This window comes from Rhipicephalus microplus, chromosome 4 (genome assembly GCF_043290135.1).
Source record: "Rhipicephalus microplus isolate Deutch F79 chromosome 4, USDA_Rmic, whole genome shotgun sequence".
Taxonomy (NCBI): Eukaryota; Metazoa; Arthropoda; class Arachnida; order Ixodida; family Ixodidae; genus Rhipicephalus; species Rhipicephalus microplus.
In genome coordinates this window covers 53,568,920-53,587,952 of record NC_134703.1, presented here as the reverse complement: position 1 = coordinate 53,587,952, position 19,033 = coordinate 53,568,920, and the positions used below count along the sequence as shown (strand labels likewise).

General features: G+C 41.8%; 1 long non-coding RNA gene across 1 annotated transcript in view; it reads left to right on the top strand.

Moving 5' to 3' along the window:
• The window catches only part of LOC142813913 (uncharacterized), a 64,077-nt gene extending 48,987 nt beyond the window's left edge, over positions 1 to 15,090 (top strand). Inside the window, exons 2-3 of the long non-coding RNA XR_012894732.1 lie at positions 5,821 to 5,887; positions 14,942 to 15,090. This is a non-coding gene — a long non-coding RNA (uncharacterized LOC142813913). The remainder of the gene's footprint in view (positions 1 to 5,820; positions 5,888 to 14,941) is intronic.
• The last annotated feature ends 3,943 nt before the right edge of the window (positions 15,091 to 19,033 follow it).

Here is a 19,033-nt window from a genome sequence, read left to right as displayed (position 1 = left end):
GTTTAAATTGATAATAAACTTCCCGAACTGAAGCCAGAATTTTGCGTGGCAAAACGTAATCCTTGAGAACAATGCTACTACTGTTACATGTATTTGAAGTCAGCTACTGTCTTGCAAACATGTATGGCCACTGTGCTGTTACCACGAGAAACAAGCATATCATGCATATCTATAAAATAGGTAAAGAGCAATGCGCCATATGCAATGAAAATGTTCATTTAATTGAAGTCCCATATCTTTGGCCGCATATGAGGCTGAACGGTTCAATGCTGACCCGACCATCGGGGTTTTGAAACCAGGATGTGGCGGTGGCGTTTCCATGCAGGTGAAGTAGTAGAGGCCTGTCTACTATGCGATGTCAGTCCATGGTAAAGAAGCTTATATAATTGATATTATCTTAAGCCTTCCAATGAGACCTAGTTCAAAAATATAGAAACTTTGGGACCCTAAACTGCTTTAACTAACCAACAAGTATCTTAGTGAGTCGTACTCTAGATGAGCTACAGGTGCGTATTAGTTTCGCTCTGCCCTAAGTTTTAAGGTCACTCTGCTCTTCTCTTCTCCGTATGTTTTAACGCGCAATATAATGCTCATGTTCTCACTATATTTTATTCTTTTCCAACAAGAAATAATTCGTAATTCGTACTATGCAACGTCGAGTAGCAGTATCGAGGATTGTACATTCCGAAACCACCATATGATTATGAGAAGCGCTGTAGTGAAGGGTTCCGGAAAATTTTGTCATCTGGTGTTGTTTGTCGTGCATTGATATCACTTCGTACACAGGCCTCTACCATTCCGCCGTCATCGAAAAGCAATTGTCCCGGTCGGGATCGACCCCGTGACCTTTGCGACAGCAGCCGAGCACCCCAGTCATTGTTCCACCGAGACAGACCGAGAGTACAAAACACAGAGACTAAATAAATGGGGACTGCAATGATCCAATATGCGATCTCATTTGCCAATTTAGCCATAAAACATTGTCTTTTCTCAAAGAAAAAAATTCATTGCTATTGAAGAATAGCTCGATATAGTCGTTCGGTCAAAAATTGCGATTTTGTAATGCTGTAATGGCGATGTGGAATTGTAAACGTGGGACGACAACGTGTTTGTTCAGGTTGAGTCAAAAGAAAATAATCCAAAGGAAATCAGTTTCAATTCAGAAATATTTATTCAAAAAATTTACGCACATTCACGAAATTAATGGTGACGAATAGACGAAGCTAGATCTAAAGGTGCATACTGTATACGTTCAAGTCGCGGACCAGTATAATGGGTTTGGGCTTTTACGTGCTTAATAATGGGCCATCACAAACTGATACTAGTCTAATGTTGTACTTTTTTGTGACTCTCTTTCAGAGATAAATTGCTGATGCTGGTTTGTAGCTTATGGATAAGAATAATACGAAGAAAGAGTGCATGCCATGCAGTTGAGGGAAAAGGACAGAAACAACATTGCCCCAGTTACGGCTCGTAATGTTCCCTGCCTAGCTTTGTACGTCTAGTTCTTATACTTCTACTAAATCACAGCAATATTTCCACAGTTTGATGGCCGCAAGTAACTCTCTCTATAGATAAAACAAAATCACCTCCTGAGAAAACATTTCACTGTGTACCCTGTTGTAGTCAATGAAGCAAGTTGCAGGTGCATCGTTACGATGGCACCTGCAACTTCATTAGCGAAAATGTCCTAATGTCCTAACAGCCCACACCACGCAAATTACTCTTGAATGACTATTTTGTGTGGCCCAATAAGTACAGGTGCACCTGGAAAAACTTTCATTAACCACTTGGACTTCTCGAGAGCATTACTCCCACAACTTTGTGGGTATACATTTGGGAAGGAAACGCAAATAGAGGGGAAAGCTTCGTGCGAAGCTCTAACGACTAAGCATCCATGGTAGTACAAAAGTGCATCTTGCGATAGAATACGCCACCTTACCGAGGAAGAACAGCGATGGAAGAGGTGAAAGCTGGTGCGAATGCGATGCAGTAGATGCCTTAGGCAACTAAATATACCGGTAGTTTCTTAGTGTAGCTTCAGAAGATGTAAGTGTTTGTAAGGGTTCGTTGACCACAGCTTTTCTTCTTAGTTTCCTTCTGCCTATTCACCAACTCCACTTATTTCTTTATGTTACTTTTTATGTTCTTAGGCCGAGAAACGAAGCGATATATATATATATATATATATATATATATATATATATATATATATATATGTAGAGAGAGAGAGAGAGAGAGAGAGGTTAATCAGTAGTGATCGAGAGTCCATAGCTAAAAGTAAGGACCAAGAAATACCAATGCGGTTGTGACCGCCTGAATGGTATGTAAGTTGTACAGATTTCTACTGCCAGGAAAACATCGCCATAGATTTAGGTACAGTACAGGCTTAAGCACTGAACCTCCGCGATGGATCTCGTAGTATCGAGGAGAAGCAAACTGTAACAATGAGAAAAAAAGGGGTTCACATTTGGCTTTTGGACAGATAGCATATCGTATCTAAAAGCCCTGTCTCTGCGTCAGTCTTTGAGCTCCCCCAAAATTGAGATGGTGCTCACTAAGTCATGTCAATTCAGGGTCTAGAAAAAAAGAGAAAAAGAACGTTACTAAGGTCAGGAAGATAAGTATATGCACCAGAGTACATCGGCCACAAAAATAGAGAAACAAAACACGCGCGACAGCTGTGGAAGATGACTTTCATACTAAAGATTTGTTCGCATTTGCGGTCTAATAAAGTGTCCCTTACATACTGTGTCAATAAGAGGCTGGCTGGTTATGTTTTGTCATGACACACCGTGTTGCCAAATGCTACAGAATATGTCTACATGCACTGTGTATGTGGTGCATCGGTCGCTTCTTTTTTTTTCTTTTCGTTGGACTACTGGTTGTTATTTAGAGAATAAGTGAATAAAAGTCGCTTTCTTTTTTCTTTCCACAACTTGTACTTACGCGCAGCCAAACCGTTACGCACTGGCTACGTAGGAAAGCACGTATGGCCGTGACTGTTGCCTTGGACGGGCCTAAGCATCGTCGAAGTATTCGTATAACAGGGAACGCTAGATTCCCATGCGTTTAACTTTGCGTATGACTATGAAGGTATCTCTACATGATTGGATGTCTTGTTTCTCAAAAGTGTTCATTAGTTAAGGCCTCTCAAGTGGTAATGTGAATGGTCGCTATAATTTCTCCGAAATAACTAATGCAATGCGAAAAATTTGTACTATTAGAGGGTAACACCACTATGTATTGATATATATTTCCTTGCATACTCCTTTGTTTCCTTTATTGCACTTTATACATTTATATATCTAATGTGTCCAGGAGCAACTTTGAAGTTGGTGCATACATAAAATGAAAAGAAGAAATATTAAGAGCGAAAAAGTAGTAAGTATTTACTAAATAGAATATTAGGTATAATGTGAAATAAATACAGGAAAACGGAAGATAAGGTTAAAAAAACGAAAAACAGAAAGGTGCATCGTAACAATGCAAAGTAGAAAAAGAACAATTACAGCTTTTTGTTGGTGGTTGAGTCCTGGTCATGACAGACAGCAATTTTAAACAGGTATCTGCTTTGTGGTTATTTTACTCACCATTGAAAAAAAGCAGATAAGGCACTGTATAACTGAGTATTCAGGCTGGTGTGGATGACTTGAATACAGTTGAAACAAGGTGATGAGAAAAGTTCTATATTGTTATGACGGCAAAAAACTTGCTTATGATGAATGCGTGCTTACTTTTCATACTTTTCGTACACAACACTGAACTCTTGAGAAGTAAACATCAGGTGACTGCATGACTCAGTTTTTGGTAAAGCACACGGGTCCTTTCAGAGAGATTTTCCCGCGCACTAAAGCAAGGTACACATACAGGTACCACTGCTTTACTTTTTCAACGCTTGACACCAACATAACGCAGGAATAACTTGCGGTAACTTGATTACGCCTCTAACAAGACCCACGCAAATCTCGCGCAGCAAAATCTGTCGTGACGTGTTGCTTCAACAACGTGCGTTCTGCGCACACAAGTTTCCTTAACCAAGTAAGCACGCGTTTTCTAAAGTTATCGGTGAGGCCGGATGCCTAGAACAATATCGAGTGAAAAATTATCTCGGGCGTCCATGGCCAAAGAGGGGTTCGAGCTGTGTGCTGACGAACAAGTGAACTTTTCTGGCGTCTTATTGGATTAGCATTGATGTTTTGAATGGAGGAGAACGAGCCACCTGTAGGGTAGACGTGGAAGGTATGTGTGTACGAGGATACTTGTTATTGTGCTGTGCACACATATAGTTTAACTGCAGTACACGCGCCTCGCACATTGCACCAAGAAGGATACACCCTTCCTATTCCTTTGTCAAGGACTGACGCTGAAAAGCAACTTCGTCACCTGGCACGTAGTCTGTGCCTGCAGGAGTGGAACACCCCAAGTATAAGACATACGAGACTCTACCAAATAAACCCTCGACTGGAACTTCGACCTCCATCCGGGCTTCGACGACGTGAAGCTTCGCTTCTTTGTCGCCTTTGGTTGGGTGTTGCCTTCACAAAAGCATATAGAACCCTCATCGGATTGACCGACAGTGCGGAATGCGATGTCTGCTGCTCCAAAGAAGACATCGACCATCTGATATGCCATTGCCCTCGATTTGCCTCCGAAAGAAAGAAGCTTTCGGACGCATTGCGACAATTGGACGATCGGCCACTCTCTATGCAGATGCTACTGGAAGACCTTCCTCGCCTTTCGTCGGCTCAAAAAGTAGTCAAAGCTGCGTTGTGCTTTTTGAGGGCTACAGGCCTACGTGACAGCCTTTAACTTTTGTGTAGTGCCACTGCTGCATACGCGCCAGCCGATTGACTGACAATCCTGTTTTTTCCTCTCTCTTTCTTTTATCTTTCCCCTCTCTCTCATCTTTATGCCCCCTTTTCGTTTTCCAGAGTAGGGTAGCAAACCAGGCATGTGCCTGGTTAACCTCCCTGCCTTCTCTTTTGTTGTTCATCTCCCCCCTCTCCTCTACATCATGAAAGTTATCGAACGCTAAATTTTGAAACAAGATTACAGAAATACATGACAGGGCTCCAACTGTGCTCTTACTGTGCTCCAACTAAGTGTATTGAAACAGCCGCATGATGCACTCGTTATGACAATAGGCTTTGAGAGCATGCACATTAGAGACTTTACATTTATGTGCCCTTTCGTAAATACTGTGTAATCAGAACTATTTTCAAAATAAGCATTTTGTGAAATTTTATGTTCTCTGTTTTACTGTATATTGTATTGCACTGCTGTACGGAGAGTGAGGACCTCAGATTGCTACTTTTAGCGAGATGAAGGGATCGGTAAGAAGGACTACGACTTCCTTTTGCCGTACTTTGTGGGTGAACTTTGTCTTTGTAGTACCTAAACAAACTAGTTGGAAACTTCGAAAATTTCGATAATTTTTATTGCAACATAACTACTGCACGTCAAAAAGGTGTTGTTTTAATAACCAACAGGTGTCTTTTATCGAGGCATTTTTTGCTCCTATCATATCTACCTGCTTACAATCAGTTCCTACATCTTCGTCTGTTAGTACTCGTCTATTAGTTAGTATTTTTTCTTCATGTCTTTATAAGCATTGCTCATTTATAACTTTTTCTAGTTGGTATACAGCCTTGTACTTTTCATGATGTGAAGCTGTTTGCACCCAGCATTACTGATCTGCAGAGAAAGCATCTTAAGTAGAATATGATTATAGTGTAGGTATATCGCTAAATTATTACTTTATCGTGCCCTTTGTTTGAAACAGAATTATGAGTATCGGGCTTTTTGCTTTTCTTCTAGGCTCCCGGATATAAGGCAGGGCACAATTTCTGCAAGCAGTGTCGGAGAAACGTGGGTGACTGCCTGAGTGAGTGCAAAGTAACGCTGTCAATCCTATCGAGGACAACGAACACTGTTTCGCATTACGCGTTGATAATTCATTGCCTACTAGAATGTCAAAGTACTAGGCCTACAGAGACGAGTAACGACCAGGGGTGAGCAGTAGCGTATTCTAAATTTCTACCGCGTGCATGCATGGAGATTCTCGCGCACATAAGACGAACAAATTTCGGTTTTTAGTAGTTATGTACTGCTGTGCTTTAGAAAATGTTCATGAACTCATAGGCATTAATAAGCAATACCGCTAGAACATTTTCCAAATACTACCGCGATCAGTAGCTGGACTACCTCAGTAAACAGCCATCCATTAGTTTGGAAAGGTATCGTGTTATAATGTGTTTATATTTTTTTGACAGGCTTTTACTCTTTTTATTCTAAGGAGTTTAATTGGAAGTATCTGTCGTGAACACGTTTATTTCTTTGTTCTGTTGCTTCTTGCTTCTTATCTTGTAATTACATGGTAATACACAGTAAGGAACTGAAGAGGTCTGTTTTGATGTTAAGTTAGGTTGATGTTACCACGGTTATGTTGATGCACTTACAGTTACCAATGAGCACAATACTGGGCGAATGTTGACAGCGTCTGCTGCCGCTTAAGTTAAGCAATAACTTAGCGAGGGTAGACCAAGTCTTAAAAGAACCCATCAACATAGAATGAGACTGTAAGATGGCGTTAGCATTGTAAGTGTCGTTATATTTACAAGCTGAATATCATGATACTTGTAAAAATGGTAAGAACTAAATACTTTTCAAAATCAAATTTTATTGCACTTTTCTACGATAGTTTGCTATAACTAGGGAAAAATAAGCTGCTTTCTAAACTTGCTTGCGAAATCTGAAAGCAAGTTCATATTTCGCTAGTCACTTTCTAAAAAGTTTACTTCGCTGGACTGGCTAACAAAAGGCACTTTTTTTTCCCTCCATGGCAATGAATGTGCTAATGCAGTAGCTCGAGAGCTTGCAAACCAGGCGCCATAGGAATAGCTGTCCAACCCAGCCGATACACCGAACGAAGCTTTAAACTACACTGACACGCATTTTATTAACGACAAAGTCGCATGTACTTTCCACCACCACATAAATCACTCAACTGGGAGGTCGCGGTTGCCTGGCGGCAGCTTCATACTTATTCATTCCCCTTCCTCTACATCCTTCATCTCCTCCATGCCACACAAAATCCCTCATACTGCCTGCCTATACTGTGGAGATAAGCCGGCGGTATATCACTGCACCCGGGAATGTCCACAACCACCGAGCTACCGTCCTATTTCTTCACCCTTACATTACTCCTGGGGGACTGCACTGACCAGCTCGTAGCCGCAGGAGCAGCACCAGCCGATGCAGTGGGCACGTGGTGGGCTGCGAGCAAATGGGGCCCTGAACTAATGCCTACAGTCAACGAGAACGATTCTTCCAATATGCAGAAATAAAAAGCCTTTTTTCTCTTTGTATATCGCTCTTAAAGGAACACCGTGTAAGTTAAAGATTTTCTCTTGGACCTTCGATGGAAGACAACGTTATAACGAAGCCTGCAGTATAGCGGTAACGTCATTATGCCGCTAACAAGTCTTCGGTAGCCAATCATGTCCTACCAAACTCTTCGCGTGAAAACGTGCATCGCATACGTGCAAGTTTCACTAATCGCAAACCTGCGGCTCCCACCTCTTTTTAAAGCAACTAAATGTAGTGAACAAAAAAAAAATAAAGCTTAGTCGAGCTTATTAGTTTATAAACTTGGAAGCTGCCTGGCGAGCCTCGCACCACTAATAAATGAATGAAAACAACTTTATTGTCACCACCACTAACGCCTTGGTTGGCACGTTCATGGAAGTATCTTCCATTAGGACCGTCGTTCTAATTGGATGCACACACAGAACAAAAAAAAACCGTGTACAACTAATGATTACGAAAGCATAGAGACGTCTTCGACGCTTACTTCATGTTGAGTTTCATCAGCAGTTCTCTTCACGACTTTTTTATGTGTTATCACCAAGGCTGTATTAGAAGCGACATACATTTCCAAAGCTGGAAGTACATGAAATTTAAGATTTATCATATTACATTTGAACAAAATGTAGCCTGCACCAAAATCCATCTGAACTTTCGTGTCTGAATACTTCTATGAGCCTTTGTTTTTATTGAATATCTGCGTTTTTATAAATAAACGAGAGCGTAATTTAAAACTTGCTTTTTATTGTAATGAGTGCTTAAATAGTTAGATTGATGGCCCTTTATAAAGATACATTATTTCTTCAGAAACATAATGGTACATATCATCCTGACGCCATGCATACGTCTTGTACATTCATTTTTTCGCGATATGCTCTGTGATAAGAATTCAACATTATACATGAATTTCATTACTCTACCAAATAAGAGCCCTCTACATTTCTCGTTTCTATGAGATTTCGTTACGTGGATTTAATTTATTATTTTTTCGCAGGAGAACAGACTAAACATCATTGTATTAACTAACCTGAAGTTGGTGTCACCCCTACGCAGTATATTATAACAGTTAAAGAAGTTCTAAATGTTTCATTTGAAGAATGATATGTCATGTGATTTAAAAAGCTCAAAGCTAGGTCAAGAAGTTGTTTCTTTTGACAAATATTTACTGAAGCCGTTCACCTTTCTCAGTGCATTGTGAGATTTTGAACAAGTTCCGAATTAATGAATGAGTCAATAGAATACTTTGCAAAGCACGTATTATTGGGAAGTCCTCCTAGCCCTCTGCTGGAGCAAGTGCCTTGCAATTATCCTGCATTAATCAGAATAATTATACACGGCCTGATAATGACTCTGTCGAGTGATCATTTCTATCGCAGTGGCATTTCCTGTCCTGTACTATCATTTCGCTTAGAAGTTTTGGATAAATTAAAATGTAATATTTGCTGTCCCTGCCACTCAAATGAGCGCACAGCCATAAGAGATTTTTCCACTCAGCTTCTCATACGATGGACAATCTAATTTCCAACCAGTAACTCTTTTGAATGCCTCTGACACGCGTTAAATGTTTTTGAATATTCCGGATGCTGTAAGGTGCAGGTGCATAATAAATGATTTGAGCAATTGTAGTAACGATCATCGCTTTTTTGAGGATTCAGTCTTTCCATGTGTGAAGGCAGCATTCCAGAAGTTTGTCCTTACTGAAAGCCCTGTTACATATTTGCGAATTTCCTCAATTAGTCGAAGCATTGTCAAAGTCCCACCCTACCGTCTGTCAGCCTGACAGAAATGCAGCTGTTCGGTTAGTGAGTTTTTTGCAAGCGGTAATTTTTGTTCTTGAGAACTGTTGTACCAAAACAAATCTGTGCCTCTCGTGAAAACTATACCACTTCAAGTTTTTTTTGTCTAGATATGTAAGCCTTTGCCCCCGCTGATCAATTTCCATTCAGGGGATGTTGTGCAGGAACTTCATAAATGATTATGAACTTCCATAATTGAAATGAATAGTTTCATGAAGGAATACGGCATAAATGAATATTTATGCCATATTCATTTTGGTTAGGGTAAAAGCAATTTTTTGCGCGTACCATCGTCTATAACAGTTTCAATCAACTACAATAATTCATAATTGTTTTTAGATTTGTATGAGCACTTGGAAGAGTTTGGTGAGGTTAAGCGAAAATCCTTGCACATACCATTGCCCATAATTGTTTAAATCAACTACATTAAGACAATTTTTTTACATTTGTGCGAGCACTTGCATGATATTATGTTGTGTGCATCGCATAGAAATCAGTTAAACGACACATTGAACTAAGTATGAGATTTCTTAGACAAGTTCTCACAGTTACATTCTTGTTTTAAATATTAGGTTGTTTGTCTTAATGCACAAACGAAGATCGCATCTTCAGTCTACAGCTAGTTGTTTGCCAACAACAACTTAGACAAAAATTGGGGGACCCTTAAGCTTTGTCTTTACGAGTTGAAGGTGGCAGCGAAATCCGGCCCCTAGTGCGCTCTTCAACCGCTAAATTCATACTTATTAATATGTTTTGTTACACACACACACACACGTACACGCACACGTAGACGTACACACACACACACACACGTACACGCACACGTAGACGTACACACACACACACACACACACACACACACACACACACACACACACACACACAAACACACACATACAAATGTGCGCACACGCGCATAAACACACACACACACACACAAATGCGCGCACACGCACACACACACACACGCGTACACACAAACACACGCACACACGCACACGTACACGCACACACACACACATACACGAACACACACACATACGAACACGCACACACACATACATACACACGCGCGCGTACACACACACACACGTACACGCACGCACGCACGCGCACACACACCACACAGACACACACACGCGTACACACATACACACACGTACACGCACGCACGCAGGCACACAAACACACGTACACGCACGCACGCAAACACACACACACGCACACACACACATACACACACAAACACACACACACACACACACACGCTCGTACACACACGCACGCACGCGTACACACATACACACACGCGTACACGCACGCACGCATGCACACACACACACACACATACACGCACACACGCGTACACACACACACACGTATACGCATGCACGCACACACACACACGCGTACATGCACGCACGCACACACACGCACACTCACGCACGCACGCGTACACACACACGCGCGCACGCGCACGCGCACGCATGCACACACACACACGCACAAACACACATACACACACACACACGAACACGCACGCCACACACACACACACACACACACACACAAACGCAAGCGCGAGCGCGATGTGTCTATAATAATGCAGTGACTGTGCAGTGTGGACACTTCCCTCTGCTAGCATGGCACTCTGCTGTAGCCGAGACACGTTTTGCTCAATGTCTCACAGATGGCACACAGGCACACACACACACGCACGTACGCTCGAATGGTGCCCCGCCGCAAAGGTCTAGTGGCTAAGGTATTCGGCTGCTGACCCGCAGGTCGCGGGATCGAATCCCGGCTGCGGCGGCTGCATTTCCGATGGAGGCGGAAATGTTGTAGGCCCGTGTGCTCAGATTTGGGCGCACGTTAAAGAACCCCAGGTGGTCAAAATTTCCGGACCCCTCTACTACGGCGTCTCTCATAATCATATAGTGGTTTTGGGACGTTAAACCTCACATATCATCATTATCATCATCATCATCACGCTCGAATAGCACGTGCAGGTTTTTGAACTCAAGCATGAGTCGCATGGCTTCCAAGATACACGCCATGCGCTTGCCATCTCGGAGGCCATAAAAATTCTCACAATGCCTAACAGATAGCAGCACATTATTTAGCATTTGCTGTCAGCTTGATCAACGCCTCTGGAAAGGTATGTTTTCCGCTAGATGAACATAGTTGCCCATTTTTAGAGCTGTTTGAAAGTTCCTGTGTGTTTTTAGCGGCGATGGCTGCACTTTCCTGGCTGTTAGTTGGACGACCTCCCAAATGCACCTACAAATCGCCTAACGGGCTCGTTTTCGTCGTGACACCTGTCGAACAAAATGCATTTGGGAGACTTTTTTCACTAGATAGCATTTATGTATTGCTTTTTCCCAAAGCAGCTGCAAGTAACCTCGTGGCTTTGTAGTAGGACACCTTCTTGCCATGCGAACGGCCCGGGTTCGATGCTCAATGGGGCCGAACAATAATTTGTTTATTTTAGTTCTTCTTTCTCGATTTGTCTTTCACGAACGAGTTTTCTCTAAAACCAACGGTGCCGACGCCGACGGCGGAATTTCTGCGACTCGAGATTTCTTACGCTCTTGCGTTAAAACATACCACGTCATCCTTAACTGAATGAGCCGAACGATGTCTTAGTCTAGTGGGAAAGTGATGTACAGCCAGGTCCACGTTTGGGTAGAGCGCGTGGCCAGCGGGTTTCGCTCTGCGAGGCGACACTTCGGTGCTCATGGTGAGGTTCGACGGGGTGTGCCAAAGCGCATTCGTGACCAAACAGACAGTGCAGAACCACTTTGCTCTAGTTGAATTGCCGAAAAGTGTGCTTCTTTAGCCAAATATGCATCCGGAGGAAGGGCTGTTGTGCCATCTTGGTGACAAGAAAATGATGCGCATGTACAGATGACACGCGCCTTACTCTCTCATAAAAAGAGATGCAGCCTTTGTGGCTGTTCTGAGGTACGCCATAATACATGAAAAAGTTTTATCTTCGAATAACGTGCACAGCCGGCGAAACAAAGGCGCCTACAAAGATTAGATGTGTGCAGATTTGCATCTGTATTAGGCCGCGTATGTTCACGGGTACACCACGTCAAGCCCGCACCTGCCTCATGGTGCCACGCCACAGAGCAAAACCAGTTGATCGCGTGCTCTACAAGGATGGGGATTGCGGCTGTACTCACCCATTTGTCTCAATGTAAAACTATAATGCTGTATATTACCCACATTCCTGGGATTGAACAGCTTAAGAATGCACTGTAAGATTGATATTGGGACCGCAATAAAACACTCTTTGCTCTGTCAAATCAGTATGATTAGTTCTTTGTGGACATTAGCCTTTATTTAGGTAGCAACTCTGCCAAGCAACTTGTACTATAAGCTTGAGTACATACGGGACTTCGTATCCATGGCACATTTGATCACTGGCATACAACACAGCTGTGCCGGATGCAGTTTTAAAACTCACTAGATACCCTGTTGAAATTATGCAAACAAGCTTTGATAAACGTTTGTACGTTTGCCGATATTCATCGCAATATCCTGCGAAAGCATGGTGGTAATTCGTACTCCTATATTGTATTAGTTTACTCAGACAATGTGGGCACAACATAAAAAAGCAGGAAAAGATACTACTAATGTGAATGTGCGTTGTTTGTGTGTTTCGTTGTATGTGTGGAGAGACAAGATGGTGATACTTGGAATATTCCAGTGCTCTTGTAAAACTTCACAGCTAGAGCAAAAAAAAAATAAAGCATGGTACAGTTTTGTTGGACTCTTAAGAATTTTCGGAAAGTTTCAAATTGTATGTTTTTTATCAAGGGCGCATTTTTATAGCTAGGTTATAGTTGATCTGGATACGAGGGCACGAAATTTTATTTGAAGATTAGAAATAATCACATAAGCCAACAGCAGATGCTGCAGTTGACTCATGTTGATCATCTTCCCACCAGTAATAGCAAAACTTACCTAAGGTGTCAATGGCCTACGAAGCATGAGGTAATATACGTGTTTCGCGTGTTTGCACCGGGCTGGTGGGGGGGGGGGGAGAAGTTGCATAGAAAGGAAGGCACTATTAGCGCAAGAAGCATGGCGCAGCGCCTACTTTTGTGAGCAGCCGGAAGTGGAGAGAAAGCACCGTGTATACCAACGAAAAGAAAACACTTTTTTCCCTCCGCTTGTTGGAGCACAGCCGCCGTCGACGTCTTCAAGCAGTGAGTTTCGTGTCGTGTTCACCACCGATTGGTGGCCGGGCACCTTGACGTTAACGACGCCCTTTATTGCGATGTTGGCTCGCGAGGTGGCGAAGTTGTCCGCTCGTCGCATTCTTTTGACCACGACAGCTGCATCAACAGGGCAAACGAACCAAATGAACCAATGCACAACGACTCAATAGGTTACCCTCTCACACCAACTCGCGTGTGCTCGTGCCAATCTTTGTTCTCCTGCGGGAATATTCAGGCAGGAAGGTTGCGCCAAGTGGCACGGCGCTGCCTCTGAAAGCAGTTGGGTGACCTGAGAGCTACTTTGAAACATGCTTACGGTGCACGGTTCAGTCGTGGTACGTTACCGAACCTGTGAACACCTGAACGGCTGAATATGTATCACAAATTCTAGCCGGTCGGCTACTGTTCGCCTATACGCTACATGAATAGAGTGCTCACGGCTCAGCGATGCTTAAAGTAGTGAATATCAATTAGTGCATTTTCTAAATATGACAGGCCAGTGGGACAGTGTTTGGCCGCACAGAAATGTGCACTCACGGGTACATATCTCCTTCTTCCTGTAATGTTTTATTACTGTGTTTCCGTTTCACATTGTGCAGTGATAGACCAGCTGTTTTCTTGTTACGACAACGGTTTTTATTTCTTTTTCCTTCGTTTCCAGTCTTCGTTTATCACAGCAGTTTTTTACGGATAATATGAAGGTACATAAGCTGCTCAATGATTGAAAAGTTATTAGCAATTTTTAGATTTGCCATGGGTCAACTTACTGCCGCGGGGAGTTGCTCTTCGAAAGATGTCAACGTTAAGTTCTGTTTATGATTATAGTTTCACCCAGTGACATAGAGCAAAAGGCCAGGAAAAGACGAAGCGTTACTTAGTAGAACATGATTAATTAATGTTGTTATAACATTTTCAACACCAAAAACAGCATACGTTACTAGTATTGATGCGAGAAAAATAGCTCAGGTAATGAGGTCTTTGCAAAATTATAAAATTAAACGTTCGATGTCTATGCTTCCTTCACACGACATGTGGTTCGTAACACACAATGAAGTTTTTTATCGTCGCACACTGGGCTAGGACGTACGAAAAACTGCATATTTTCTTAGAAATATGAAATGTTATCGCATTTTCTATTAATTTGCTTAGTTATTTTTTCGTTTTGCCTTGCTCAGCGAGCTAAATAGATGGTGTTGCCAAGGTGCTTTACACCTAAATTTCTTCCCGTAGACTTGTCAATAGAAGGCTACTGCAAATGGAAAAACTACGATATTACTTGCTACTACGAAAGCAAACATGTTTTGTTAAGCCGAGAACAGATAAATAGAAGAACAAAATTTTGCACTAACTGCTCAATATATGAGAACATGCTAAAATTAGATTACCATTTTAATAGGGCATTCAGAGAGCTAACGAATTCAATTAATATTGCTCCGAAGAGTATAATTGAAGAATTCTCGAAAGACCATTGTTTTTTTCTGCACAGAAGGTTGTCACAAGGTGATGTTTTTATATCTGATGATCATTCGTACTAATTATTTTTTTCAGTTTGTGAAGATCAATGGTAGACATTTCTCATACCAACCACAGGAAGCTTTCGTTATACGCGTCCCATGAAGCTTTATAGCAATAGTTGTGCGAATCAATGAGCCAAATATCCCAAATGTTTGTTCCTTACTCTCACTGTTCAAATTAAACACAAGAAGAGACTCATGCTGCTTTGTTTGTTCTTTTTTATTTGTGCCGTCGGCTCGTAAGCCTTTTATGTGATGCCTGTAATGTGACTTCTCTCACACAAATGACGTCACTACGCAGCTACAGTGCGCGGTAACAAAGCAAAGATATCGTACAAAACATATGTCCAAAGTAACTGCCCGCATTGCTGGGGAAGGCTTACGTGACCGGAATACAGAGTTCGACTGCATACGCTCATTCGCGGGCTTAACCCGCAATTACCATGTTATTGTGCGTGAAGAGTACTTCAGTCCAATGCACCAGAACATAACAAGCAGAGAAAAATTCGTGGACCCTTAAGCTTCGCTTTTAGGAGTTGAACGTGATAGCGTTATCCTGCCAAGAATAGATTTTTTTTTTCTTTTTGCGGAATCAGTTTCAAAGAGTGGAATAGCTCTGTTGTAAAATAGCTGCTTGGCCCGCTGAAGGTATGGATTTGATTTCCACTTAAACCAAAGTTTTTGTATATTTATTTACTTAAATAATCTCCAAATTTACTCAAGGACGAAACTTAGTTTTCGCTCACATGCAACGACGCTGACGCTGACACTTAATTTCAACAAAACGAACTGCTTAAAGCCCTCGCCTTCATGTTTCAATGTTTATGTCCTAATGGAGCCAAGGTTTCAGAGTGATTGCTTCTAATCCAATTATTATGGTCTGCAGCAGTTGACTCGTTCATTAAAAAACGAATCATTTTGCACCGATCAAAATAAAAGAATGAGGTTTAGAGGATGGACAGTCGGGACACTGCCCACAAGCTAAATGACGCCTCAAGCAATTTGTGAAAGGTCAAGTGAAATGAAACAAGGGATAGCCACTCTTCGAAGAGCACTGCACAGCCGCTCAATTTATAATGAGGTCAAGCGACAGTGAACAGTCTGATCTTATATTGAATTGGTCTTGATTTTTCTGTCCATATTTAGCTTCAGATCGTTTTCTACAAATCACAGTTCTTTTCTAAGAGCCCAATCTTGCCAAAAACAAACGAAAAAAAAAAGGCATGGCGTCAGCAGCAAGACGTTTGTTATCTCAAAACTAAACTTTGGTAGGAAACATTGCTGTCTTTGAGAGAATGCGCTCTTTTATTTCAGATTGTGCCTCTTTTCTTCGTTCGCTTTTTAGGTTAGCGCTTAAACAGTTTCATTCAATATTTAAAGAGAAGTCAGAAGCAGAGGCAATCGACGACTCTTTATTTTGCTCTTTGCTGACGCTATTTCCCTCAATAGAGGTACTTCTGTAGTCTGAATTGTAGAAAGAACTTTTTATTGTACGGTCACTAAGGTCAAGACATCACGGAACCAAGATAACCGAAAAAGGAACTTTAAGTTAGATTTTAGGCTTGGTTACAATTTGTGATTACTTAATTGTGAAGGAAATGAGTGAAAATGTAAGTGCTTCTTATTGTCTGAGAAAATCATATGAGAGCAATTAAAATGTGGAACATTTCTGTCACGAACGAAGTGCATATTGAATATGTTTGTTTATCTTTCTATTTATCTATTTGGCACCCTACGTCCAGGTTCCCTTGTAGTCATCTCTTTTGTTTTGTGTGTAACAAATCGGCTGAGGAGGGCTTGATTTCCTCCTACACGATGTGATTTTGCAACACTGAGCTCGATGCCAGCTGCTTACTGACCATGGCCGCACCTTTTTATCGAAGGCCTTACAATGTTACGTCGGAATGATAATGTTATTATCGTATATCTACGTTGCTTTGGTTTGTTATAAGGATCTGTCATACCTTGCTCGTGCAGTCTTGTTCAAGTTATACATTCCTCATATTTTATTTGCTCGTGGAAGATATTTGGGCCATTAGGAGCCGCGTTAACGTCCTAAACTCGCTCACGAAGCCTCAAAATAATTTGCGCGAGGACGTGTGCGGGGGAGTCTTATTTTTAAATGATACATTGCAAAGTAAAAAAAAAAACCATCAGCCGTAGAAACGCGTGCTATTACTGTAGGTGGTGAAGTAAAACAATCTCACACAAACTGTGCACATTAAGCGTTCCGTACATTTGGAATTCTAGAGCTCTCAGTTTTACAGGATCACCTATTTGATGTGAGTGTGCGTTGCGGGAAACGACGCAGGAGAAGACGAAGAATAAGAACAGAAAGCGCGAAATACGCCTTTTATTACTTAGAGCACTGGCTTATGTAGCGAGCTCACAGAAAGGGCACACACTAGGATGATTACACTAAAAGCGAAAGTTGGAATAGTTGGTGGTTTATACTTGGATGTAGAAACAACGAATACATGCAGACATAAATGGAAGAAGAGCGCCTTGTGGTCTCTTCTTCCGTCTGCGTATGTATATTTGCGCTGTCTCTACATCCAAGTAAGAATGATTACGCTTGCCCGAACTGTACTGTTCGAAAGTCTCTGTATTTATACTTCAGTACCATATACAGTATTCATCAATAGGTAATCAAGTTACGCCTTTCGTATAAAGCACTAATTACTTCCTAACTTTAATTGATGAGCTAAGTTCCAAAAAATGAAAAAAAAAATCTATGTGGTATTTTGTGCAGCTGTCTTGAAATGGAAGTGCTGTTCACAATAGCAATGGCAACTTTCATTTTACCGATAAAGTGGAAATAGGTAAACCAGAAGCTACCACTAAATGCTCGATAAAGATATTTAAAAGCTCTGCTTGCATATCACTTTATAAGAGCATGTTGAATTACCCGTATATATCGAGCACTTGAGTTACGCGATTATTCTTTCCCTTTGTTGCAATTCGACTATCAACAAAGAAGAAATAACGTTCCTTCGGCAGTATATATTCAACGACGTAGTCTGTGTCATCTTACAACCTAGTTCAAGCAAAGCAAAATCTTTCACAACAGGCGCCCACGTCACCGTATTGAAGGCTGGCTAATGGACAATCTATGTTGAGCACAGATTAGAGCGTTCTTAGCGCAGACTTGCTAAACACCGTAAGCTACTGCTTCATAAGGAATAATATTGCAACGCAAACAGTTCCAGCTTAGTGCTTGTGCACACACCACTGCGCGATGACACTCGCAGACACCTACAGTGAATAACTATATACTTTGCAGAAAATGAACTCAAGTGTTTTCGTTACCACGAAGGCTATTCAAAATTTGTCTTAAGCAGCACAGATGGTTTTTAACAACTCTTTTGAGAAATTTTGTGGGTGCTACGTGACGCTCAATGTTTATGGATGCACAGCTAACATGAGATGAATAATAAGAGAGGTAAAAGGGTGGTGCACGAAAATTGTTTGTCTCTAAACGACACTGCGCATAGTGTCTTCAATTAGAGACATTTGTCTTTATAGGCACCCAGAATTGTGTCTTTTTAGTTTAGCCCCGTCGCGGTGATCTAGTGGCTAAGGAACTCAGCTGCTGACCCTCAGGTCAGGGGGTTCAAATCCGGGCTACGGCGGCTGCATTTCCGACGGAGGCGGAAAAGTTGTAGGCCCGTGTGCTCATATTTAGGTGCACGTTAAAGAACCCCAGGTGGTCGAAATTTCTAGAGCCCTCCACTACGGTGTATCTCATATTCATATGGTGGTCTTGGGACGTTAAACGCCACATGTCAATCAATCAATCAATCTTTTTAGTTATGTTTTACATTTTTAATGAGGTCCCTCTTGAAACCCAGAGTTGTAGATGAAGTTAGCGTAAATGTGGCTGTTTGCTTTGCTACGAAACTGAGACAACATTTGATAAGTTAAAGGCTTGGCTGCGTTGCTCTTATTTGACTATCGTTCTCATGCTTCCTTCCCTCCCGAAGCTACATGTTTCTACTGCGGCGTGTGCCATTGGACCTTCTTGCATACAATGCCACATTAATCATCAGTGAGTATACTCATTTGTCTGAATGCCAGCTATTTGTAACAGGGGGTGCGGCGAACAATAAAAACCGTAGCATACAAA